This window comes from Hemicordylus capensis, chromosome 5 (assembly GCF_027244095.1).
Source record: "Hemicordylus capensis ecotype Gifberg chromosome 5, rHemCap1.1.pri, whole genome shotgun sequence".
Lineage (NCBI taxonomy): Eukaryota > Metazoa > Chordata > Lepidosauria > Squamata > Cordylidae > Hemicordylus > Hemicordylus capensis.
Window position 1 is genome coordinate 230,187,460 of NC_069661.1, and position 26,343 is coordinate 230,213,802.

Sequence of the window (26,343 nt, forward strand, 5' to 3'; positions counted from 1 at the left end):
AGGTTATATTTTCCACATGAAAGGATCTTGCATGGGACTTCTAGGATGTGGTTATAGCTTCATGAGTTACGTGAAGAATGTCCTGGCTCAAAATTCTGGCATCTCCAGGCTGGTGGAAGACCCTTGTTTGAAAATGCCTGTCCTAGAGAGTCATCAGTAGTGGTGATCTGGTCAACAGAATGTGGGATAGGCAGAGAAACAGACAAGCCAAGAAGAATTGAGCCTAGTAAATGGAGGAGCCTGTAGGGAAATAGGAGCCAAGGGTAATAGCTCTAAGGCTAGCTGGAAAGGCAAGAGAATGCTTAGCAGTGGGTTATGGAGTTCATTCTGGAAGCAACTAGTGGCGTCTTAAGATCAGGCCCAAGGCCTATGTAGTCCAGTATCCTGTTTCACACAGTGGCCCACCAGATGCCGCTGGAAGCCTACAGGCAGGAGTTAAGGGCATGCCCTCTCTCCTGCTGTTACTCCCCTGCAACCGGTTTTCAGAGGCATCCTTCATAGTCTGTGAGGACTATGAAAGTCTTCAGAGGTAACTCATAGTGAAGAGCTGAGGAATTTCAAAAACGTTTACAGGGAGGAAATAGGTTGTGTTATTGGAGCATCATCAATGTAGCTATAATTGAGTGGGTGGGTTCAAAGAACCCGGGGCCTCCACCTCCTGAAGGCCTCCCAGATCCACCCCTCCCTATTTTCTTCATGATCTTCCACACTCAGAGGGGCCACCAGGGAGAGAGGTGAACATGGCCCCCTCTCCTCTAACTTCATCCCTGTGGAGCATATAGGTGATCTGGATTTGGATTACCCAAAGTTTCCAGCAACATGACAATACAAAACTCCTTGGATCTTCTCAGCCCCAAGCCTCTGACTAGACTGAAATACCTACAGTTCCCGAAATCCAGCAAAGATTAATACCCTTTGGCCTGTTCCCTGAGCCACATTGTCACAGTGGCCCAGGGGATGGGGAACCTGTCCTTGCAACCCAGGTTTTGAGACCCATTTCAGGAATGTCAATCTCAGGAGACATGAAGGGAAATAACCCTTTCTTTAGCTGGCTCTTGCTTCCCTTTTGTCCCATCTGAGAAATGCAGGGATATTCTGGGCTTAAGAGCAAGTACATTGCGACCCAGCATAAATAGCAAGCATGTGCTCTAGAACACCTGTTCCCTGCCCACATAAACATGGGTGTGGGAGACTTTCTTCAGAAATCAACACTGGAAAGAACTTTAGGTGTTCTTCATCATGTCTTACAATACCTTGTTAGCGAATTCTGTGATTCTGCCCCAGCTTCTGCTATCATTCTCTTGTGTGGATAAGGAAGTGCAATGTGCAATGGGTTTATCAGCAATGCAGAGCCTAGTGTCTCTTGCTCTCCTCTGTGAGATGAATGACCTTGGGGAGTATCCCGGGAGCAAGTATCTGTATCGCCACTGATCGGATTGACAGCAAGGAACAAGCAGTGCTGGTTTCTTCAAAGAGATAAATTCCACCTTTGCCTGACTCCCTTCCATTTCCAAAAGAAGGTCAGGCACAAAAAACAAGATGCAAGGTAAAGTTAGGTAACTCTCATGTCATGGAGCAAGAGAGAGAAATATACGCATGCTTATATTTCCATGAGATTCATCGGTGCTTTTAGACTGAGTGGAATGTCTAAATGGAATCAGCTACATGGAATCAGCTATGGACCATGACACGTTAGTGGTAATTAAATAACAGTCTTTCTTCAGTAGTAAAAGTTTGTACTTGCAGTCTCATGTCCTGACAGAAAGAGATACATCCATGGACTTTATGTCATGTCCTTAAATTCATGGTTTACAATGTAGGGATGCATATATACAATACATAACAATTGAAGAAAGTTGGTGCTATCCAGCACCAACACAGCATCCTTCCAGTGGTTATTGCTGGTGCCTAAAATAAACTGTAGATTGTGAGCCCTTTTGAGACAGTGAGAAACGGCTACCCATTTTGTGGGGAGGAAGCCCGAAAGTGCTTACCTCTCTGCAGATGATCCTCATGACATCCCTAGACAGGTGGATTGCTTGCCCAGATGAGCACCGGCTCCTGCTGGTAGCTGCGAGGGTCAGAGATGCCAGGATGCACCACCCCACATCACCCTCCCGAGCTCCATTAATGCACCGCATGGTGCATTATGGGGATTCCGCCGTCCCCTGCAAACAGCCATGGCTGACACACAATCGCTCAAACAGGGTTAGGAGAGCGCTTGCTCTCCTAACCCCATTTTGAGGAGAGGATCCATAGGCGGGGTTGCCACTGTGGTGCTGCCGGGATTGTGCCCAATCCCGGTGGTTTACACACACATGCAAAACCAGGCTGGGCTCTTAGCCCAGTTTTGCACCCGCGTGTGAATAGCCTCAGTGTAATCTTGAGAACATTTTTTGAAAAAGCAGTATATAAATATGCGGCGTAGTAGTAGTAGTATCAAAGCTTTTCTAACATCATGGTGGACCATGTGTATGTGTAAATTCTTTCAGGAAATCCTTAGGTTGAAAGCATGAGGCATCCTTCCTATTAAAGCTCTAGCACTTGCTATGGAAAAGCACATATTCCTTTGCCCCTGATATGTCCCAAGTCGGTCTTAATTGAACATATTGCCAGAATATGTTCCTGAGTTTCCTATAAGAAAAGTCAGAGCCACTCAGTTCTCCTTTGGAATTGATTTGTCAAATTCAGAAACATTTGCCTGAGATCTGCCAAAAACTCTGGAATAGATCCCAGAGTCCAGAGGTGATTCTGGAACCTTGCATAAGTTAGAAAGTGGAGATTATATAATACCCACTGGATCATCATCAGTGTTCCTTCTAACAGGGATTCCCAGATGTTGTTGACTACAACTTCCATAATTCCCAGGCATAAGCCATTGCAGGTGGGGATTCTGGGAGTTGTAGTCAACAACATCTGGGAATCCCTGTTAGAGGGAACACTGTTCATCAGGGTTCAACCCTGACATGTCCTCATCATAGCCCAAGCCATCTTGTACATGCACAATGAGACCTTGTAAAGCTTAGACGCCTCCAAACTGGGACATGAAATATCAAGCATCTAAGTACAGAATATGCGACTGGTAGGAACATAGGAAGCTAGTCAGACCATTGGTCCATCTAGCTAGGTAATGTCTACATCAGGGCTGCACAACTTCAGCCCTCCTGCAGATGCTGAACTACAACATCCCTGGCTATAGGCCACTGTGCCTGAGGATGATGGAAGTTGTAGCCAAAAACAGCTGGAGGTTTTTCACACATGGCGTTTAGCCCGCATCCCCTCCTGAATGGAGGCTGTGAGTCCACATATCAGCTGAATTAACCCCCAAATCCCTGCAACTTCGCAGGGACAAGTACACAATTGACTCTGCTTTTCCCCGAATTACTGTTAAAAATTACTGCGCATTCTAGCTTGGCCCAAATTATGTCCAAGGCAAAAAAAAAATAAAAAAATCCTCTATTTGCGGCAGCTTTTCTTTGAAAACCCGAGCTTTCTTGAATGCCACAGGACTTCTACTTTGATGTGTAGATTGGCCATTGGCAGTAATTCGTGTTATGGTCTGCTCTGAGTGATTTGCAATTGCAAGCACTGGAGGGGATGGGTTGTGGCAGATTGGTGAAATTCTGTTCTGTAACCAGCTGTCAAGCTCTCTCACCTCCTCCTCTTTCTCTGATGTGATTGGTGTATCTGCTGATGCTCCTCACAGCCTCCCCCTGCCTTGGAGTGGAGGGTCAGCAAGTTACCTGCCTGCATCTCTGGTCTGCTGTGGGGAGCAGAGCCAGCCCCGCTGCCGCTGTGTGACCCCTTTCCTTGTTCACCCTTGTGCGGGGGAGATGCCTTTGGAGCAAAGCACCTCTGGGCTGTGAAGACCTCCCTGCATCCCGCCCACCCGCCTACCTGCCTTCCCTTCCTCTCTCTCACCCGTAGTGTGTGCCTGTTTTGTTTTGCTGGCCGCCTGCTGTGTCGGATCATGGGCAGGGGAGCGGCGGTGGCAGCAGCAATGAAATCACACTGGGGCACACCAGCCAGGATGATGCTGGGGATCGACTCCCCATGCTGAGCAAGAAGCTCAGGGATGCAGCCACAGTTGCAGCAGATGGGGTGCCAAGTTGAAGCAGAGAAGCTTCTGCAGCCATCCTCCCTCACTGCTGGGGGTCCTGGGCATGCCCTCCCTGCCAGGCAACCCCCCCCGACAACGCCATCACTTCCCACCAACACCCCACTGGCTTCTCCAAACATCACCCACCCCCAGCCCAGTCATGCGAGAAATGGAGAAAAAACTCAGATCAATCAGTGAGAACGCAGAAAGGAGAAAAACCGTGGCGAGCGAAGGAGGGAGCCGATGGCTATGTGAACTGTCCATCTAATCCCCCAAATTAAACTGCCTCGAAGCAGCTGCGAAGTAGATTCGCTCCTCAGATACCCCGAGGAATAAAAAGCCATGCATGAAAAACCTCCTGGTAGCCCAAAACTGCAGTCCTCTTACCTTCCTTCCACACAACTGAAAATTGGGAGCGCACTCAGCTCCCAAACCTGGGAGGACACACAGTTTTTGATTGTATGAATGACCTGAGTGCCTATCAGCTCTCTAGCCTATGTACATTTCGCAAAACACAGTGTTGAAAATGTGTTTTGGGGCACTCACTAACATTTGGGTATACAACTTAAAAACACCACAGCCTCCACTCATGATGCCATTTCTGGCTCCTAAGTGCAATAGTGGAAAAAATCTCCTGCAGAAAAATGCATGGCCTCTTAAGAAATTCCCCATTCAGTCTGTCTTTTCATAGAAAAGCACTTTTTAGCATGTACTGAAACATTTAACTTGTCAAGTAAATAAGTGCATAGAATGGAAAATTGCTTCATGTTGTTATTTGGTTATTAATTTATTTGCTAGATGTGATTTCTCTGAAAGGAGGGGGCGATATCCTCCAGCTCCATCCTGTTGAATGGGAAATAGTTTCATTGAAAAGGAAAAAATGGCATTTATGGACAATTTTTTCTTGTGTTTTACTTTGGAAACTTGTGCTCAGATAAATTAGAATTTTTTTTACACCCCTGGTGAAATTTTGGTGGCCACTGAAAGAAAAAGAGATACTTCAGATTTAAATTAAGGCAAAATGTGAGATATCATTGTCTCTCAGTTTCTATATATTCTTCAGTCTCAACTATTAACCTTTAAAGGCTTTGGAATATGCTCCCTGATTAAATAAGAGCATCTCCTTCTCTGTTTGTTTTTAGGAATATCCTCAAGACTCTCCTGTTCTCACAGGCTTTTCATAAAAATTAATTTCAATAATTTTAATAATTTATTTTAATAACTGTTTTATGCTGTTTTTATTGTGTCATGTATTTTAATCTGTGTTTACCTTTAAATATTTTAAATTTTTACACCGCCTAGAGTTGTGCATATCAGGCGGTATAAAAATATGGAGAAGGAAAAAAGTTGATGCTGATTTCATCAGTGTATTACTCCAGTTTTATGCTAGTGTTGTTTGGCTAATATTAAGAAAGCTATAGTGCTGGAAAACCTTGCTAACTGGCCAAAGAGGCAGCTTTTAAAGTGATGACTGTCGTATATTAATTAGGGAAATAACAGTGTCTCTATTCAACTCAGGATAACCTCTCTCACAGTGACTGTTGCTGGTATCTCCCTTTTTAGACTGTGAGCCTCTTGCTGACAAGAAACCACATTCTTATTGTTTTTGCTATGTGAAAGGTTTGTGACATTTTTCTTTTGATAACTGGTATATAAATATTCCTAATCAATCAAACAATCTGGAATATCACAGCTAAAAATAAATTGAATATTTGTCCATTTGGCCTCTTTATGTTCCTTTCCCTCATGACCACATAAGAACAGCCTTGCTAGATTAGGCCCAAGGCTCATCTAGTCCATCATCCTCTTTCACACAGTGGCCCACCAGATGCCTCTGGGAAGCCCACAGGCAAGAGCTCAGGGCATGCCCTCTCTCCTGCTTACTCCCCTGCAAATGGTATTTGGAGGTATCTTGCCTCTGAGGCTGGAGGTGGCCTATAGCCCCCAGATTAGTAGCCACTGATGGACCTGTCCTCCATGAATCTATCTAAACCCCTCTTAAAGCCATCCAGGCTGTTGGCTGTCACCACATTTGTGGCAGAGAATTCCATAGGTTGATTATATATTGTATTTAAAAAGTACTTCCTGTTGTCGGTCCTACATTTCTTGGCAATCAGTTTCATAGGAACATAGGAAGCTGCCATATACTGAGTCAGACCTTAGGTCCATCTCACCCAGTATTGTCTACACAGACTGGCAGCAGCTTCTCCAGTGTTGCAGGCAGGAATCTCTCTCAGCCCTATCTTGGAGGTGCCAGGGAGGGAACTTGGAACCTAGATGCTCTTCCCAGAGCGGCTCCATCCCCTAAGGGGAATCTCTTACAGTGCTCACATTTATAGTCTCCCTTTCATATGCAGCCAGGGCAGACCCTGCTTAGCTAAGGAGAGAAATCATGCTTGCTACCACATGACCAGCTCTCTGTCCTCGCATAACACTAGAACCATGGGATGACCCCTGGTTCTAGTGTTATGTGTGAAAGAGAAACATTTCTTTCTATCAACTTTCTCCACACCATGCGTGGTTTTACAGACCTCTGTCATGTCTTTCCTCAGTCTTTTCCTATACATGTGGTATTGGAAGATGGTACCCTCTCTTCCTTCTCTTGTTATATTTGTGTCAATATCTAGACTGTAAGTCCCTCAGAGCAGGGACCTGGCTTCTCATTTTTTATAAGTGCTATATAAATAATAATGGTGATCTGGTTTAAACATTCAGCTGCAGGTTCCCCCTTACAGAAGTAATTTTTTGTGTCATATAAAAGCAGTATCCAAGTTCTGCCAATACTGTGCAGTGCTAAGAATGAGGATGTCAAGGTAGCTTAGTTTTGGAAATGTAGTGAGTATCTGTTGTTCTTCATTTCCCAGAGCATAAAAGCAGTTGCAGGAAAGTGTCTGACACAATGCAATAAGTTTACTTCTGAACAGTTCATACACATACACAAGCAAACAAAAAACAAGCAACAACTTATGCAATTATGCAAACTCCATAGAGTGGGGCAAAGGCACTGGAAGAGGAGGTTTTGTGCATCCGATTTGTTAGTAGTAAGTCCTGCAACCGTGAATAAAGTAGGTCTAATGACACTCAAGGTTTTCTGCACACCTTGACTTCGTGATTCTGGAGTGTGGACTTTAGTTTCTGCAAAAGTTGTAGCATCAACTAAATAGTACCGTTATTGACAGAGCAGTGTGGGGGACTTGTCAAATTGGGGACAATGCAGGCCATTGCTCTAGGAGACAGAGCCATCAATGCCCCCTTCAAGTATGGATTTCTTTCCATTTCAGCCATGAACCCTGCCAACCGCAAATCAATCAGACCCAATCTTCATAAAACATATCCTGAGCCCCAGGGTGCCATTTTAGATTTGAGCTGGGAGGGGAGAGACTTCAGTAATGGGGATGTCGAGATTCTCAGCCACATATAAAGGATTCACTACAAAAGACTGTCGCAGACATCCAGAACAATGGAACACTTGCAGGAGAACACTGAGGTGGTGTAAAAATGTTGCACTAAATGCTTGCACTAAGGCTGGAGCTTGTGCTTCAGATCAGCACTGCACTACTGCAAGCATGCTTGTGGTTGCACAACAGTTGTGCAATGGTGGCACACCTCATTTGTTTTCACTGGAACTTTTGCACAAGAGTGCTACAACTCTAGTTTTAATTTTTGTTGTTATTTATTTGTTTTAACTAATGTTTCAACTTTTCTGGGTTTGTTTTTGTTGTAAATCGCCCAGAGATGTAACTTTTGGGCGGTATTAAAATATATTAAACAAACAAATAACGCAGTTCCACACATCCCTGGTTTTTAAGGCAACTAAGCTAAGTGATTGTACTAGCACAAATTTGTACATTCTGCAAGTGCGGCATTGATCCAGATGTCAGCCAATTTATTTATTTTTGAACGTCTGTTGAGGTTACTTTTTAATGCTTAGTAAAATAATACAACTTTGGGGATGCACCACACCAACAGGAACAAGAGAGGAAAGCAGGAATGGTGCACTGATGGTTTATTAGAAAAATAGGTCTCGATCTGCTTTGAAATGTGCCAGACCCTATTTTTCTAATAAATTATCAAATAACAACAACAACATCAACATTACTGAGGAGAACTGGTCTTGTGGTAGTTAGCAAGCATGCATTGTCCCCTTTGCTAATTAGGGTCTGCTCTGGTTTGCATTTGAATGGGAGACTACATGTGAGCACTGTAAGATATACCCCTCAGGGGATGGGGCTACTCTGGGAAGAGCACCTGCATGCTTGTATGCAGAACATTTGAAGTTCCTTCCCTGGCATTCCCAAGATAGGGCTGAGAGAGACTCCTGCCTGCAACCTTGGAGAAACCTCTGCCAGTCTGTGTAGGCAATACTGAGCTAGATGGACCAATGGTCTGACTCGGTATAAGGCAGCTTCCTATGTTCCCTAGTAATAAGTAAGTACAGCAATGCTGATTACCAAGGCAGGTCACTGACAGGTCCACTTATTTGTTTATAATAATAGTGTAAAACCAAAAATATAGGCACTCCTGAGGAATGATTAGAAGTAGTATGAAGTACATGGTAGGCACCCCGATCCCCCACCTCCACCCCCACCCCACAGTACTCCTGCAAGGCACTCCTCTGTTCGATTCTGCTTTGCTGTCTGGGATGATCCAGAGTGATTTGTCCTTGTTTTATGCACACCTTTTCATCAGTAATCTGGCTGTCCTTAATTCTGTTGTCAAAGATAGTGAGAAATGCATTAGAAGCAAGGCAGAATTCTTGCTAAGTTAAGAAGAAAGCCTGGTGGTTGACAATAATGGCCCTCATGAGGAAGGCCCAGAAGGCTGGGGTCAGAATTCAGCAAAGCTCCAATTACTGCTGAACAGTTGGCAGCTGCTTAATAGTTAAGGTGAACTGAGGTGATGTGTTCCACTGCCAAATTTCAGGCTGCTTCTATATGTTTCAGCACAGCTCTGAATGTTAAATTTTGCCAACTAGATAAAGGCTGCTTCTGATGTTCTGATGCTCCTTAAAAAAAAAAAAAAGACACAAGTGTGCACACTGGTGCCTTAAGGTACATATAAATGTGGTTAAGTTTTGAAACGAGGAACTGAGGCTCATATTTTCTTGGAAGTCACAATTATTTTCCTAGGACTTCATCCCTGGGTCCATTTTTGGTTATTTGGTGGGAAACACAATTACTGCAAAGTTCTGGAAGTACCAGAAATGTGGCATTGTTCCAGATAGAGTCTGCCCGCCCTCACAGATTTCTGAGAGAGCTCATGGGGCAAATTGGTTTCAGTTCTGGAAAGGACCTGAAGTCAACACTTCCCTCCTACTACTATTACTGCTGTTGATGATGATGATGATGATGATAATGATTGTGATTGACTTGACATCCTGACTGAATTACTTGATGGAAGTTGTACTGAAATTAAGTAGTCCTTTGAAATAACTCCTGAGTAGTACTATTGACTAACAGTCTGGATGTCAGCCAATAATAATTTATATATGTTTTATAGCAGATGAGAAGACAAATCCCTGCACAATCTGAGAAAAGATACAGAGGAGATGGAAAAAGACACAGGGGAGAAATGACAGAGAAATGGCAAGGGAGTGGCCGCAGGGTAAACAGAGGAAGAGTGCGTGAATATTTCATGTACATGTTCTTGGGCTTAGTTGCAGTAGGGCTTGGGGGACTAGGGGGTTGTGTCAAAGGCTTCTTGGAAAAGGTGGGTTTTAAGGAGGCTTTGAAGGAAGTAGAGGAGCAGGCATCACACAGGTGGTCTGGAAGGGTGTTTGAGGAACAAGAGAAAGCAAGGGAGAAAGAGCAAAGTCATTAGAGGGAGCAGAACTTTGGACAGCTGAGGGTGTGGAAGGAAGGAGTGAAGGTTACGGGCAACATTGTAACAGGAGATGAGAGAGGAGGGATTGGGAGGAGCAAGGTCATGAAGGGCTTTGAAAGAAAAGAAAAGCGTTTTGTGCTAATTCCAAGAGCAGACAGGAAGCCTCTGTAGGGGCAGAATCCTTTTTCTGTGTACACCACTTGGAGAACTTTTTCATTGAAAAGTAATATTTTAGTGCAAGGCTCAGGAAGATAAGGCAACTTGCAGAGCAGCAGCAGCAAACATGAAAGCAGCAGCACAGCTGTAGAGAATGTGCGATGGTGCTACCAGAGTGACTGTATTCCTTCCCATTGTTGCAAATGGGGGAAAGTGCAGTAAATGATGGTAAAACTACTGTCCATTCTCTGCAGCAACACCACTGCTTCCAGGTTTGCAGCTGCGGCTCTGCAAATCACTCTGTCTCCCTTACCCTTATGCAACCATGTCAGCCACTACTACTACTACTACTACTACTACTACTATTTATTTATTTATTTATTTATTTACACAGTTAGACAGGTGTTACTGACTGGTTTGTTTTATCCAGACATCGATTCCTTCCCAAGGACCTGGGATGGCTGAATATTATTATTATTATTATTATTATTATTATTATTATTATTAGGAGGAGGAGGAAGGGTATGATGTTATCAGAGCAATGAGGGAGGTGGATGATTTTGGCAGTACAATACTGGATGGCAGTGAGGGGGCTGTGATGAGACCATGGAAGTCCAGAGAAAAGGTTACAACCAGGCCAGGCCTTGGTGTATGTGGGTGGTGCTGCCATAGGAACATAGGAAGCTGCCTTATAATGAGTCAGCCCATTGGTCAATCTAGCTCAGTATTGTCTATACAGATTAGCAGTGGCCTCTTTGAAGTTTCAGGCAGGAGTCTCTCTCTCATCCCTACCTTGAAGATGCCAGGGAGGGAACCAGTAGCCTTCTGCATGCAAGCATGCAGATGCTCTTCCCAGAGCGACAACATCCCCTAAGGGGAATATCTTACAGTGCTCATGTGTAGTCTGTCATTCAAATGTCAACCAAAGTGGGCCCTGCTTAGCAAAAGGGACAATTCATGCTTGCTACCAAAGACCAGCTATCCTCCTAAGTTTGTACAACAAACCTGAGGCCCCCATGCTGTTAGTGCTAAATTCTTTTTGGTCCGGAGCCAAAGTTCTTTGCCATCTCCGACAATCAAAGACATACCTTATGTGCTCAAAACCTGCCGCTGTGTGGCATGTTCCCAGGTTTTAAGGTTCTGCTTCCTGGAGAGAGCTGCATTGTCTGGTCTGGATTGTGAAGTCTAGTTGAGAATATGAGGAAATGTGGGCAAATAATACTTTAGTCCTGACGCAGCCACTGAGCTAGGCCAGGAGAAGATACTGCTGTTTGCCTTGTTGTGTTAGAGGGAAATGCTTGATCAGAGCAGAAACAAAGACAAGCCAGGAATGTTATGGTAGTGCTATACCAGACTGTCATATTCTCCTGTTTTCAGTGCAAAACCAGCCATTTCAAAGGGTGTTGAAAAGATCAATGAACTGCCCCCTATTTTTCTTTTTGTTCAGTACCACATGATAGCTTGTCCTGACAGAGAGGTGATAATGTGGACAGACGAGGAATAATGTAGGACATCATCAACTGGCAGGTGCCACCAGGGCTAAAGCTGCAAACCCAGGGTTTTGTACATAACTGCTTCATGCTGTAAACCTCAACCCTGGCTACCGGTTGAAGCATCTCTCTGAGTAATGAAGAATGGCCCCATCTGTCCAGGTTGGCCATTGGTTCTCCTAAGAGGAATGGCTATAACCAGTGTTCTCTGTAAGTGGGATTCCCAGATGTTGTTGACTACAACTCCCAGCATTCCCAGCTGCAAAGGCCTTTGGCTGGGAATTATGGGAGTTTTAGTCAACAGCATCTGGGAATCCTTGTTACAGGGAACACTGGCTATAATGGCTTGGTCCCTGGATTGACCCACTCAACCTGGTCTTGTGGTAGAAAGCTGGAATTTTCTTTGCTAAGCAAGGTCTGCCTTAGTTTGCATTTGGATGTGGGTAACTACATGTGAGCTCTGTAAGATATTCCCCTTAGGGGATGGCTCCATAACTCGATGGAAGAGCATCTGCATACATGTGTGCAGTAGGTCCCAGGTTCATTCCCTGACATCTCCAGGTAGGGCTGGAAAAGGCTCCTGCCTGAAACCTTGGAGAGCCATTGCCAGTCAGTGTAGACAATACTGAGCTAGGTGGACCAATGGTCTGACTTGGCATGGGCTTCCTATGTTCCTGTCATGAACGCCTCTGGTCTCTAGCTCACTCTGTTTTACTCTGTCCTGACTCTTTCCCTCTGAAGGAAGTAGGCTGCATAGATGCCTTGTGGGGGGCACAGACTGCAGCTGACGGGGGGGAGGGCAGCTCTCAAGTCAGCAATCACGCATCTATCTATCTATCTATCTATCTATCTATCTATCTATCTATCTATCTAAAGATTCAATATTCTGCCCAATCCACAGACTCAGGGTGGTATACAAAACAAAAACAGCGTCCAAGAATTTTTTTTTAAAAAAAAGATTTAAAGGGTAAACACCTGGCGGAAAAGAAATGTCTTCAATCAAGTTTTAAAGGCTGAAAGGGAGGAGACAGACCGAATCTGGGGGTGGAGAGAATTCCAAAGTGAAGGGGCAGCAACAGAGAATGCCCTTCCACGGGCCCTAGTACTATGGACCTCTCTGGGACCAGGGCAACCTGAGAAGATCTTACAGGATGGGACAGGACAGGCTGGGAGAGATGGTCCTGAAGGTAAACAGGCGCTAAGCCCTGAAGGGTTTTAAAGCTGAGAACCAGCACTTTATTTATTTATTTATTTATTTATTTATTTATTTATTTATTTATTTATTTATTACATTTGTACACTGCCCCAAACTTTCGTCTCTGGGCGGTTAACAATAGTATAAAACAAGTTAAAATATATACAAAAACTTAAAACAATTTAACAATTTAAAATCAACCACGAATTAAAACCTTAAAATTTTAAAGAACAGAAAAAGCTTGGGTGAAGAGGTGGGTTTTCAAATGCTTTCTAAAAATTGTCAGAGATGGGAAGGATCGTTTCTCAGTAGGGAGCGCATTCCACAGTCTTGGGGCAGCAACCGAGAAAGCTTGTTCCCGTGTGGCCACCAGCCGAGCCACCCAAAGGGGTGGCCACAGGGCAGAGCACTTGCCACTAATGCACACTGACTGAAAGTGCCCACTAAGGAAGGAACGGAACCACTGCAAAACAGTGCCCCCAATACCCAACCCATGCAGGCGCTCCAGAAGGATACCATGGTCGATGGTATCAAAAGCCACTGAGAGATCTAAAAAGAGAGAGAGAGGCTCTACCCTCATCAAGGTCACGATACAAGTCATCAGCCAGAGCGACCAATGCTGTTTCCATGCTATGCCGTGGCCTGAAACTCAACTGACAAGGATCTAGAAAATCAGCTTCATCCAGAGCTCTCTCAAGCTGGGCACATACAAACTTCTCCAAAACTTTTGCAAGGAAAGGAAGGTTGGAGATTGGTCTATAATTATCAAGGACCTCAGGATCAATAGAAGTCTTTTTCAAAAGAGGGTGCACCACAGCCTATTTTAAGGCTGCTGGCACAGACCCCACACAAAGAGAAGATCTCACTAACTCCCGAAGCCAGGATCTCATATTCCACTGGCTACTCTATTAAGCCAGGAGGGGCAAGGGTCCAGGCTACAGGTCACAGCAGCCATACCGGAGAGAATCCTGTCCACGTCCTCAACCTCATCAGGCTCAAAAGTATCCCAGATGACATCACAAGATGAGGTCTCCATCATCTCATCGGATCCTGTGCAATTGGAGTCCAACTCCCGCCGAATGCGAGCAATATGTCACAACGGCCAGATGGAACTTCCATTGGATCTGCATCCCCAAGCAGGGAATGGGTGGTCCGGAATAAGGCTGCTGGACAAGAGTCAGCTGATGCAATAAGAGCGGAGAAATGAGCAGACTTAACTGCCCTTATCCCCACAGAATACTCCCGAAGATGAGAGAGTAACCATGCTTGGTCGGCCTCGGCATTAGTTTTCCTCCAGCGACACTCTAGGCATTTCTTAAGGCACTTCATCTCCTTAAGCTCCTGAGCAAACCAAGGAAGCTGAGATACACGAACCTTGAGAGGCCACTTAGGGGCAATCTCATCCAGAGCCCTTGTGGCCTCACTGTTCCAGGCCTCAACGAGCTGCGATGGAGGTGCCCACCAGATTCCTGGGAATATCCCCAAGAGCCCTCTGGAAACCATCAGGCTCCATAAGGGCACCTGTGGCTTTGGCAAGTTGCTGACTGCAGCACCCCCTCTTTCTGCACCACCTCCCAGCTTTTTCTAGGTACGAGTGAGAATTCCCTATGCAACAGCCACCAGCAGCACTGTCTCAACAGACACCACTGAGTGGCACCTCTTGGAATGTTATTGTCCCTAACAGCTATTACGGAACAACTTTCCATTTTTTGTGATGGAGCCAGGTACTGTGTAAGTAACTGCAAGAGGGGTTCTATAGATTTGCCCTGCAGAATCTCTATGCAACTAGAGAGTTTTGGATCTCTTGCTGTACAGTTAAAAGGCTTTTTCTCTTTCTGGACAGTAGAAAAATCCCAGCAGTCTAGAAACATTTGGGATGGTCCTCTGAGTTTCAGACTTCCTGTAAATGGCAGCAATAATAGCATGGGACTGGAGCTGTTCTGTTTGGCGAGTCGCACAACAGTTCCTTCAGTTCAGCCATTGGCACTCCTGTGATTTTTGGAGCAGAGAAATTAGCTTCTATCTCCAGTGACTTCAGGCACTTTTGAATGGCCTTGGTGTGTGGTAAGAGGATAGCGATAACAGTGCAGCCCTGAGGCTCTTTCCAACAAGTGACACTTAAGTCAGTGTTTGCATTTCTGATTCCTGTGTCTGCAATTCAAGTTCAGCTATAAAAATGGTACATGGCTGGATTCTATGTTTGATTTTAAACAGTCTCTCTTCCATTTTCTAGGCGACAGTAACAATGTTCCCAAGTAATGTGCTCCACAGTGAATGGTGCTCTCAGCATCACTCATGAAAATGGCCCACATGGTGACCATGACCATGTTTACAAGGACATTATCCTTCACAGAGACATGCTCAGTCCCTTTCTCCACGTTGGCTTGTCCCTAAAGTTGGCTATATGTTAAGTTATAATAGTATTCTGAATATTCTAGGTTTTCTCAGCTGTGAGCTGGGACAGTGTTTGTGTCTGTGTTGTTACATAAAAAATTGGTATTATACATGGTGGGACTAGAAATGATCCTAGGGTTGGAACTGACATGTATCTAAAGCAAAATTCAAAATGAAATTGCGGGGTCCTCCAAGGAAAAACAATAGAAGGTTTTATCAGATGGTTGATTCACATTCATTACAGCTGGAGATTTTCTCTCATAGTGTGGCTCCAGATAGTAGCGTGGCAAGCAGCAGGCACAAAGAAGAAATGTCTCAGTATCCCCAAGTCACTAAGGACTTTCACACAAGCATCTGGGGGTGGTTTTTCCCCCCAGGGAAAGAGTTCCTACCCTGGTCCTGAGAGACAAGCAGAGATAACCCTTTTGGCTCTGAAAGTCCAATGCACACATGGGTAATGCAGCTACGATCTCTATTTTACAATCCAGGAGCTGGGTCCTCCGATTGAAAGGGCTATCCCAGAATGCATTGCATTGACTGGAGATCCCCATTACAGTATCAGCTGCCCCTTTGATTAGCCTTGAAGGGACAGGAGGCTGGACCAGCCCTACTTTCTTTAATGGACGTGTAAGACCATAGAGTGTGTTTTGCAGAGCTGCACATACACAGATGGAAGACCCTCTAGCCACGGTGCTCATTCACAAAGATGGCTGCTTGCTGCTGGGAACTGCTAGAAGCAGTAAATGCATCCAAATGATTAACATTTGTGGTAGGACAGCTCTGTTTGTCCTACCTCAGTAAAAACAAAGGTACAAAAGTTGAGCTACCCGGTGCCCACATTTGAGCAAGTTGTGCTGGAGGCATTCCCGTGAGTCCACATGAGCATAGATAGTTGGGTTTACTGCCTTCTACCTTTTTATTGATCACCTTAAGTGGCTCAGTGGGGAAATGCTTGACTAACAAGCAGAAGGTTGCTGGTTCGAATCCCCACTGGTACTATATCGGGTTAGGGTTAGGATTTTATTGTCTAGAGACTGGCCACTCTTGCCAGGCAAGTGTTTAGGTTTTGAGAAAACTCATTCAGCAGCTGAATGAATAGGCACTCTCTCTCTCTTTCTTTTTTTTTGCGGGGGGGGGGTCTTCCTCCACTTTTCTTGCACTGCCAAAATTAAGCCTGGGCTGTCAAACTGCCAGCCCGCAGGCCGGATGAGGCCACTGAGCTCACCTGACCGGCCTGCATGAAGGCATCAGCCTTGGGACAAGCCGCTGCTGCTTTTCACTTGCGTGACTTATTTGTTTGTTTGTTTGTTCGATTTATATACCGCCCTTCCAAAATGGCTCAGGGTGGTTTACAGCAAGATAAAAACAATTAAAACAAGTAACAGTTAAAATCAGAACTATAAAAACAAAATAAAACCAATGAAACAATTCGACAGCTAAAAAGCCCTGGAGATACAGGGCAACCATTTTAAACAATTTTAAAACAGTTTTTCAATCATTTAGAACCCCCAAAAGCCAGGCCAAACAGATAGGTCTTAAAGGCTCTCCTGAAGGACAGTAATGATCACGAATTATGGATTTCAGCCGGGAGCGCATTCCACAGTCCAGGAGCAGCTACAGAGAAGACCCGCCTCTGAGTCGCTACCAGGTGAACCGGTGGTAACTGGAGGCGGACCTCCTCAGATGACCTTAACATGCGGTGGGGATCATGATGAAGGTGGCATAGAGGCAGCATGCCTCATGCCTTAGAGGCAGCACATCCTGTTGTTTGCTGGCCAGCCGGCTTCCTACTCCCCCCTGCTGCCACTGCCAACATCTCTCTTCCTGGCTCTTGCTCTCGCTGGAGGGGAAGCATGAATTGCTTCCTTCCTTACTCCGCCACCACTTCCCTTCCCTCCTCCTCCCGCATAGTGGGATTTTTCAGTGCACAAAGCACTGAAGAAGGGAGCTAAAGAGGGAGGAGGAGGGGAAAAGAGAAGGTTACTTTGTGTGAGGCAATTTTTCTTTGGGCAAGAAAGGGAGGAAGAGGGAGTGAAAGAAAGAGGGAGGGGAGGAGGAGGAAGAAGAAATAAGTGGAGAGTAAGGAAGGATGAAGAGGGGTTCTGCTTTTCTTGGGGGATGATGTTTTAAACCTATTGATCTGAATATAGAATGTTAAAAATCTATTGAGAACAATAACAATTAAAATATGATCAGAATTTCTTCTAAGAATAGAAAACTTTTCCCTGAGCATATTCTGGTATAAAAGCAGTGCATTCAGCTAATTTCAGTAGCAGGATGGTGTAGGCAAAATTTGATATCTATAGGTCATTAGGAAGTATGATATTCAGAATTTCAACACATTACCAAAAAGTTATTTAAATTTTCTCTGAGCATATTCTGGAGTAAAAGCAGTGCATCCAGCTAATTTAAGTGGCAGGGCAAGGGAGGGAGGAAGAGAGTGAGGGAAGGGAGGAGGAGAAGGAAGACAGAAGGTAGGCATGAGGCATCAGAAAGCAGCACAAGGCTATGTGTCCCCCCCACCGCCCCAGAGGTGCATTGGGATCAAATCTGGCCAACCACCCAATTGAGTTTGACACCCCTGCTCTAAGCAGTTTCCTCAATCTATTTTGTCTCCAGGCAATTTGCATTTCAAATCTCTGTTTATGCTTTGCCTTGAGTACCTTTTGCCCAGAGTTCTTGTGGCTGCTGTTGGTTTTTCTTAAAGTCTATGCTAATGGGAAGTATTAATAAAGTAATATTGTTAAGTACTAATACATGCTAAGTATTAATAAAATGAACATTTCTGCAGCAAGCGCTGAGAAATCACTGAAAACATTTATGCAAAACTGAGTAATTTCTGCAAAGGTAGCCCTATTGCCTTTTAAAACTCAGCTGAGCAGGGGCCCTCATAAGAACGAACTTTAAGCAGCAAAAATAGAAAACTTTTAAAAGCAGATACAATCTCCCTGCCTCATGCAGTAAGGTTTGTGCTCCTTGGGAGCAATTCCCACCCCTACCACCCATCAAATGTGGCTTCAAAGTATTTGCATATGTTTACAAATTCTATTCATTAGGATCATGAGGTTCATTTCTTAATGCTTGAAAAGTCTCAAGAGATGGCTGACATCCTGACTAAATTACCTGATGGAAGCCCCATTGAAATTAATAGGACAAGTTCATCATGACTGACTTGCTCTATTAATGTCAATGGAATTTCTGTTGAGTGATTTAGTCAGGCTGTCAGCCCCTCAGGGGGAAGGAGGCACAGAATGTGGAAGGCAGGCAGGCAGAAAGGCCTGGTTCACACAGTCATTCGAATCTAGTTTTAAAGTTGGTAACTGAAATAGCATGATCATGTGAACCCACACCAAGATTACCAATGTCGTTTCATGTCCTGAGATGAATCTGAGGTTCCAACCTTGGCATTAGTTTGCACAATCACTCTAATGCCAGTTACCAGCTTTAAACCTAGATTCAAATGATCGTGTGGATGAAAAGGGAAGGAAGGAAGGAAGAAGGAAGGAATTGCAGGCTGTGAATTTAGCAAACAAGGTTCTTCATTTGGTTGAAGAGCAAACATGGAAAGCAATGAAGTGCTTCCAACCTACCGTCACTAATGACTTGAGCAGGTGCACAGTTCTTGGATTGTCTTTGTTGATCGGCATGCTCAATTCTGGAAACTGCTGCCTTGTTTTTAATTAAACAACTCCCCTGTTGTGTGCATGCATGTGTGTTTTGTGGATTTGTGTGTGAATAAGTTTTCTTATTGAGGGAAATTTGAAAAAATAGATAGTGGGGGCAGGGGGAGGGATTTGTAGTCACACCTGAAGTCCTTATAATGGTATTTCAGATTGTAGAGCCAACCAGCATAACTTGGGTCCTACTAAGGCTGAGCAGCCTGCCAAGGGACATGCCACAGATTCTGTGCTTTTAACGGCCAGATTCTCACAGCACAGATCACTGCTTGAGTCTCCCATTGCAAGCTGCTCAGGCTTGTATGCTGTATTCATTCTTTTGAAAACAGCCTGCCCTGCATTGCTTTTGAAGCCAAGACAGCTGGCTTGTTCGGACGGAACCTTACTGGCCCACACAATTAGAAGCGGGGGTGCTAAGAGTGTGCCCCTCAACATATCTTGCGTTCTGATGCCCTCCTGGTACATCCCTTTATCCCTCATCCAGATTTTGAGCTGGATTGCCACCCCTAGCTGTGTAAAGGTGCCTAAACAAGCAAATCACTGCATTCTCTGCTTGTTGTCCAACCCTTATCTGCACTCTGGTACATGATATATACACAGATATGGCCCCTCACCAGTTATGATATTTATGTTATTAATAAAAATATGACTCAGGTTAGAAAACTACCCCCAAATGAATGGGCTTCCTATGGTAGGGTCGTTCCTATCCCATTCCAAGTCAGTTGGGAGAAAAACCACAGCAGAAATAAATGGGCTGTCTATGGCAGGGTGGTTTCTATCCCATTCTCCCATTTGTCTATTGGGAGAAAAACCACCCCAGAAACGAATGGAATCCCTATGGTGGGGTGATTTCTATCCCATTCCCATGGAAAGTCAGTTGGGAGAAAAACCACCCCAGAAATGAATGGAATCCCTATGGTGGAGTGATTTCTATCCCATTCCCATGGAAAGTCAGTTGGGAGAAAAACCACCCCAGAAATGAATGAAATCCCTATGGTGGAGTGATTTCTATCCCATTCCCATGGAAAGTCAGTTGGGAGAAAAACCACCCCAGAAATGAATGAAATCCCTATGGTGGAGTGATTTCTGTCCCATTCCCATGGAAAGTCAGTTGGGAGAAAAACCACTCCAGAAATGAAAGGGCTTCTTGTGTTGGGGTGGTATCTATCCCATGCCCATGTTAAGCCATTTGGGATGGAGGAGGACACCCTGTTTCTCTTTAGAAACCTCAGCTTTGTTTCACTTGGTGATGATAGTATCTCAAAACCAGTCTGAGGCACTGTATAGTTCTGTGCTCTTGAGTTAGGGCAGGTGAAACCATTCCCTCCCACGATGTCAGTGTCTGGAACAAGTAGAGCATTTGGAAGCATCTGACCTCACAGAAGCAGGGATTTTTTAACTAGCAGAACAAAACCAACAGGATCACAACAGCAGCAACCACCACAACAGGTCATCTTCAGTAAGCCTGGCAGCAGTGGATCAACCATCGATCAACCACTGTACATCTCTTCTGTTTTCCCATTTCTCCTAGTGGGATACAGCTAAGAAGACGGGGTGGGGAGTTGGGGGTTGGAGTTTGGTTCTAGGTGGAGAGAACAAGAAGATGTAGAAGTGGGGTGTATGGCACTGAAAGGTCTGCTGAACCTCACTCACCTGCCAGTGAAGATACTGAGAGAATGGATTACATGAGAAGCAGAAATGACAAAAGGTGGTGTACAAGCAGTCTATCACGTGACCACTGCACAATGGTGAGGTAGGGTCAGGGTCCTATGGTGAGAGGCCAGACCAAGAGAAGTTTAGTCCAGCAGGGGGAGGCACTGAGTGAGGCAACTCCCTCCCCTGCCATGGGCGGGGGTGGGGGAGAGATTTTGAACCATCATGTACCCTGAGGGAGGACTTCAAATACTGCCTGAAAGTCCTGGAGAGCCACTACCAGTCAGGGTTTACAATCTTGCTCTAGATAGACCAACAGTCTGACTCAGTAGGCAGCAGCTTCTTGTGTTCCAATGAAAGCACCTTGACCTAATAGAACTGATAGTGTATCTTAGCCTGCTAGTCCTGGCTGATGTGTTTCATGCCAGTCATGAAGCGCTGCTGGGACTGTGGGCAGTACATTTGGGGCCCTCCTGTTTCTGTGCCATGATACAGCTGAGATGGGACATCACAAGTAATTTAAGGTTCAATGACAAAGCCACACGACAGGAGAGAAGACTGACTGCCAAGCTGGCAATCCCTAGAAGACTCTGTACTTTGTGTGGGAGCTGCAGCACAGCTACATTCCTGGGTCTGACCAGCAGTTGATGAGCAGCTATTAGGTTTCCGAGATGCAGTCCCTTCTGGCAACACATGCCATGCAAGCCAAAGAAGTATAGTTTGAAAATATGGTGGTGCTGTGATACAAAAACATCCTATCCACTGATAGGAGATGTTGACCTTGGGAAGCAAGCCGGAGGACTACAGCAAGACAAGTAGGCCTGTAACAATGTGTACAGCCATGGAAAAAACTCTTGGGACCAGATAATTGTGGTGAGAATGTTTTCCCCAGTGTATAGCTGGCAGAGGCTCTCCTGAGCAAGGGGTTGACCTGTGTAGGCACTATGAGGCACAACAAGCCAGACAATATACTCCCAGATATGCAACCACATTCATAAAGGGAACCACTTTCATCTGTGTTTGGTTTGGATGGACAGAAGACATTGGTGTTGTGTGTATCAAGGATGTTTGTGCCCAGGATAGCTGACAAAAAAAACAAGCAAGAGATGTGTTCATTGTGAGTAACCGGCCTGTAGAATGCACTTGACCAGCAGCCAGATTGCCTTTAGGTCAGTCACAATGTGTCCTTTCAGCTGAAATGCTGAGAACTGAGATGCTGAAGTATGGATCCTCATTCATCCGTTTTTCTTTGCCAATGACTCAGATTCTCTGTGAGTCGTGCATGTCTTGGAATGTGGGAGGTCACTGCTTTATTCCCATGGAGTGAAATATTGAATTATTGTGGGTTCTGTGGCCTGCAAAAGTTGCTGGGGGGGGGGCCTTCCAATGTAACCAATGGGCCTACGTGGGAGTAGGAAGTCCTACAAATCATGACTCTGGATTAGGGTTAATTCATGTGGGAGGCTGTTCTTCCAAATGCCCTTGCTGTATCATGTCCCAACTGTTTCTATCATCAACTGGTCCTATCATGTCCCAACTGGTCCTATCATCTAGAGCAGCCCACAGATTGTCCTTTTAGTTAAGGATATCCTTTGGGGCATAGCAAGCCTCGTGGTGGCCTCTGTTTCCCCCATCGCACCCCACTGCTTCTATGTGGGGTGCACTGCCGCCACCTTGCTTTGCCTTGCCTTGCCATCTCCTCCTCTTCCTCTCACTGCTGCCTCCTTCCTCCTCTCACCCCACCATTAAGCTGCCTGTGAGGCTTCCTCTCTTGAACCAGGGAGAAAATCTCCACCTCCTTTCATTGGCTGCTCTAAGAGCCTGCCAGAACTCCCAGCAGGTTCTCAGAACAACTAGTGAGGGGGCAGGAGGTTTCTTCGCATGCCAGTGAGGAAACCTCAGGTCTTCTCCCCTTGCCTGCTGCCGCCAGTGAGACAGCCAGTGAGGGGACAGGAGGTTTCCTCACTAGCACAGAAGGCAACCTCCCGTTTTCTCCCCTCACTCACCCCCTAAAAGCCTGCCGAGAGTTCCCAGCAGGCCAGTGAGTTCCCAGTGGCGATTGAGGGGACAGGAGTTTTCCTGACTCAACCCGAGAGAGGAAACTTTATGTGCCCGTCAACAGCGGGCAGCTTAATAGCCACGGGGACAATGAGAGGAGGAGGGAGGCAGTGGTGGCAGCAAGGAGGAGGCCTGGAGGCAATGGTGGCTCCTGGGGGTCATGGACCCTGGGGGCTGCCTGTACCCTGGATACCCTAGAAAAGATAAGGCCAGACAAGATGATTACGTGATCGGGGCCTTCATAGTTGATTTTTCAAAAATAAATAGTATGTGCAGAACCACCCCACCCCCCCGGTCTGGGTTCGAATTGTGACAAGGGACTTCCCCGCCCCCTCCATAGTCTTGATCCACATTGGGCTCCCTTGAGGCTGCTGTTTGCCCCAGGAGAAGAGTTGCCATTTCCATTAGAAAAACAGGATCATTCCACAGGCATATCATCTAGTCTGGCCGGTGATTTGTTCTATAATAAGTTACTAGCCATTCAAAATGCAAATCAGCACAGCAGGGTGTGCAAATGCAAACCATATAAAAGATGGTGAATAGAAAAGAATAGACTGTTGCTGATTTATATATTGCTTTTCAGCACAAATGTTTCCAAAGCAGTTTGCAAAGCAGAAAGAATAATAGGAAGAGGATGGTTCCCTCTCCCCAAAGATCTCACCTTCTAAAAAGAAATACAAGGGCAACACCAGCAACAGCCTTTGGAGGGATGTTGCGTTGGGGCTGAATGGGGGCAGTCACTCTCCTCTTCTGTATATAACAGAACCACCACTTTAAAAGGCACCTCTTTGCCCAGTTAGTGGCGGGGGTGGGGGTGACTTAGTATATAGGATGCTGCCTTATACTGAGGCAGACCATCGGTCCGTTTAGCTCAAAATTGTCTGCACTGATTCTCCACTGATTCTCCAGGGTTTCAGACAGAAGTTCCACCCAGGGGCGTAGCTAGGGGAGAGGGGGCTCGTGTTCATCCCTCTCTCTGGCACCCCCCCCCGAGTGAGGGAGATAATGAAGAAAATAGGGAGGGATGGAGCTGGATGGCCCTCGGGAGCTGGGGGCCTAAGTTCTTTGAACCCTTTCGCTCCATTATAGCTACGCCCCTGATTCCACCAGCCCCACCTGGAGATCTAGAGATTGAACTTGGGACCTTCTGCACAGAAAATAGATGCACAGAAAATAGATGTTCACCACAGCCCCATCCCCAAGCATTTGTGTGCATGTATTTATATGCCTGTGCACTACAGACATGATGCATTCTCCCCCTCTGCCTTAGAGATTTAATTTCTATGCATTTCCCCCCTTAGAGAGTTCACTCCTAGACACTGGGCAAGGGAGTGGAAGCCGGCATGGTGTAGTGGTTAGAGTGTTGAATGAAGACCGGGGAGACCCCAGTGCAAATCCTCATTCAGCCATGAAACTAACTCTGAGCCAGTCACTTATCTCTCAGCCTAACCTACTTCGCAGGGTTGTTGTGAGGATAAACATAATCATGTACACCTCTCCGGCTACTTGGAGGAAGAAAGGAATATAAATGTAAAAATAAAATATAAACGCTGCCGCATAGCAACTCCAGCAACTTTTGCTAACGCTTTTTTAAAAGTTTGTTGAACTTTATTAAATGAATGTTCTCTTTCCAAAAACAAGATAAAAGGTTATAGTAAAACAGAAGACATACATTTAATAACACCCATATAATCAAACACAGAAAAGTAACGTATACAAAAATAATGACTCCATAATGAGAAAGAAACATTTTTGCATTAAAATAGTATCAAACAAATGATAGCTGCAAATTTGGGGAACAAAGAAAAGGGTAGAAGAATTACAGTAACTGTAGCAAATTAAAAATATGCGCATTTGTATCTCGGAGGTACATGCTCACTTAGGGAAATAGCTTTGATGTATCATATAAAAGGGAACCAGATTGTCATTTTTTTAAAGGCATAAGGCAAACAGAAACAAAATGGAGACAGCAATTTTCTGGGATGGGTACCAGAAACCTGATAAATAAAGACAATTGGCACATCTGTACTAGCCCTGTATGGCAATCCACAAGGGGCTGCACAATCCTTCAGGTTTTGCTTCCTGCCTAGGATTCCACAAACAGGGAGGTTGTCGCTTCCTGTCTCTCTTCCTCAAGCCTCGCTCCCTTTACATCCTCTTTTCCCCCTTTTCCTAATAAGAACATAGGAAACTGCCTTATAGATTTAGACCGTTGGTCCATCTAGCTCAGTATTATCTACACTGACTGGCACCAGATCTCCAGGTTTTCAGGCAGAAATCTCCCCCAGCCCTACCTGGATATGCCAGGGAATGAACCTGGGACCTTCTGCATGCAGGCATGCAGATGCTCTTCCACTGAGCTAAACTGTAAACTTACAGGCAGGGTCTTGTTTATTTCATGTTTGTACAACATCTTGTTTTTTAGGTGCTTAAGAAATAAATATTGTCAAGCATCTGGCAGGACACAATACTAGTAGGTGGTAGAATGCATTCATATTCCCTCTCCAGTTCAATACTGCTTTCACATTTTATATGTGTGTGTGTGTGTGTGTGTGTGTATACACACACACATGAATGATATCCAGAGCGAATACAGGTCAACGGGACAGTGCAACAGTTAATTTGTATAATTTACACAACATGCAAATTATCTGCAAGCTAATTTGCATAACATGCAAATTAGGGTGCATAGATTTGGAGAAATTTGCTGGAAGGCATCATCTCATACTGTGCAGGAGGAGGCAATACAGGAGTTAAACCCCTCCTGTATTCTACCAAAGAAAGCCACAGGGCTCTGTGGGCACCAGGAGTCAAAATCGACTTGATGGCACACACTTTACAGATAGAACGCTCATCTGAGGGGGAGAATCCCCAATGTAACACATGTGCCACACATTGCATTGAGGGACACCTGTGTTGGGAATTCTCTCTGGTAAGAGATACCTTTCTATTACAGCAGAGTGCACTGAGGCACAACACAGCGGAGTCTGCCTAGGCATGCGTGTATGCTGAGAGTAAAAGAAACTTGGAGCCAGTTCATAGTTTCAAATCAATATAAGGAGTCTTTATTGGTGAACTCCATTCTAGATAGTAAAGTGGAGAGATAGGATCTCTAATTTAGGTAGCTAGCTGGATGCAGAGGGATGGATTCTGCATCTCTGCACACATGGTGCAGGGAGAGCAGAGCGTGGGTGTTGCAAGGGAGAAGAAACGGAAAGAGGAAGTGGCAGGAAGGAAGGAAGTCCCTCAGAGTAGCAATCTACATATCAAAGGGATAGTGTCAGAGCAGTAGAGAAGGGATGACCAATGTCTTGACCCCTCTAGCCCTCCGACTCACTAAGCTGTCTCCCTCTGTCATGGAGACATGAGACAGCGCAGAGTCCTTCACTTCCAACAACCTGGAGACCAGAACAAGTTCCGGACCCAGATCCCTCCACCCTGCAGGGTTGCCTATGTGGGAATGCAGGAGGCTCTCCGAAGAGTACCTGCTTGATCACCTGGGGGGAAGGTGAAGTGAAAGCAGGCTTCCCTCCACACCCACCCAGGGCAATCATGTGAATCGTCCCACTATATACGAAGTACTTTGCAGAGTACAGAAATTACACAACCTATACAAAGAAGGCCCAGGAAAGCACACATCATTCTTTCCTACACAAATATCAGTTTGAGAGTAGGAAAACTATGTTTATACCCTAACCCCTTTTTGCAGAACTACAGTTCTCAGGGTTTTGCAAGAGTCAGCCGTGTGATGCAGCTGCAAAAAAGGCTAGTGCGGTTTTAAGTTGTGTTAGTAGAACC

The 26,343-nt window shown here is 45.2% G+C and overlaps 1 protein-coding gene and 2 long non-coding RNA genes across 4 annotated transcripts in view; 2 read left to right on the plus strand and 1 right to left on the minus strand.

The window, feature by feature from the left end:
• The window catches only part of LOC128326907 (uncharacterized), a 52,525-nt gene extending 46,838 nt beyond the window's left edge, over nt 1–5,687 (plus strand). Inside the window, exon 3 of the long non-coding RNA XR_008308323.1 lies at nt 5,663–5,687. This is a non-coding gene — a long non-coding RNA (uncharacterized LOC128326907). The remainder of the gene's footprint in view (nt 1–5,662) is intronic.
• The window catches only part of LOC128326908 (uncharacterized), a 41,284-nt gene extending 30,035 nt beyond the window's left edge, over nt 1–11,249 (minus strand). The window contains exon 1 of the long non-coding RNA XR_008308324.1: nt 11,167–11,249. This is a non-coding gene — a long non-coding RNA (uncharacterized LOC128326908). The remainder of the gene's footprint in view (nt 1–11,166) is intronic.
• TMEM178B (transmembrane protein 178B) overlaps nt 1–26,343 on the plus strand; it is a 458,207-nt gene that overhangs the window by 285,691 nt on the left and 146,173 nt on the right. The gene's annotated exons all lie outside the window — the stretch shown is intronic.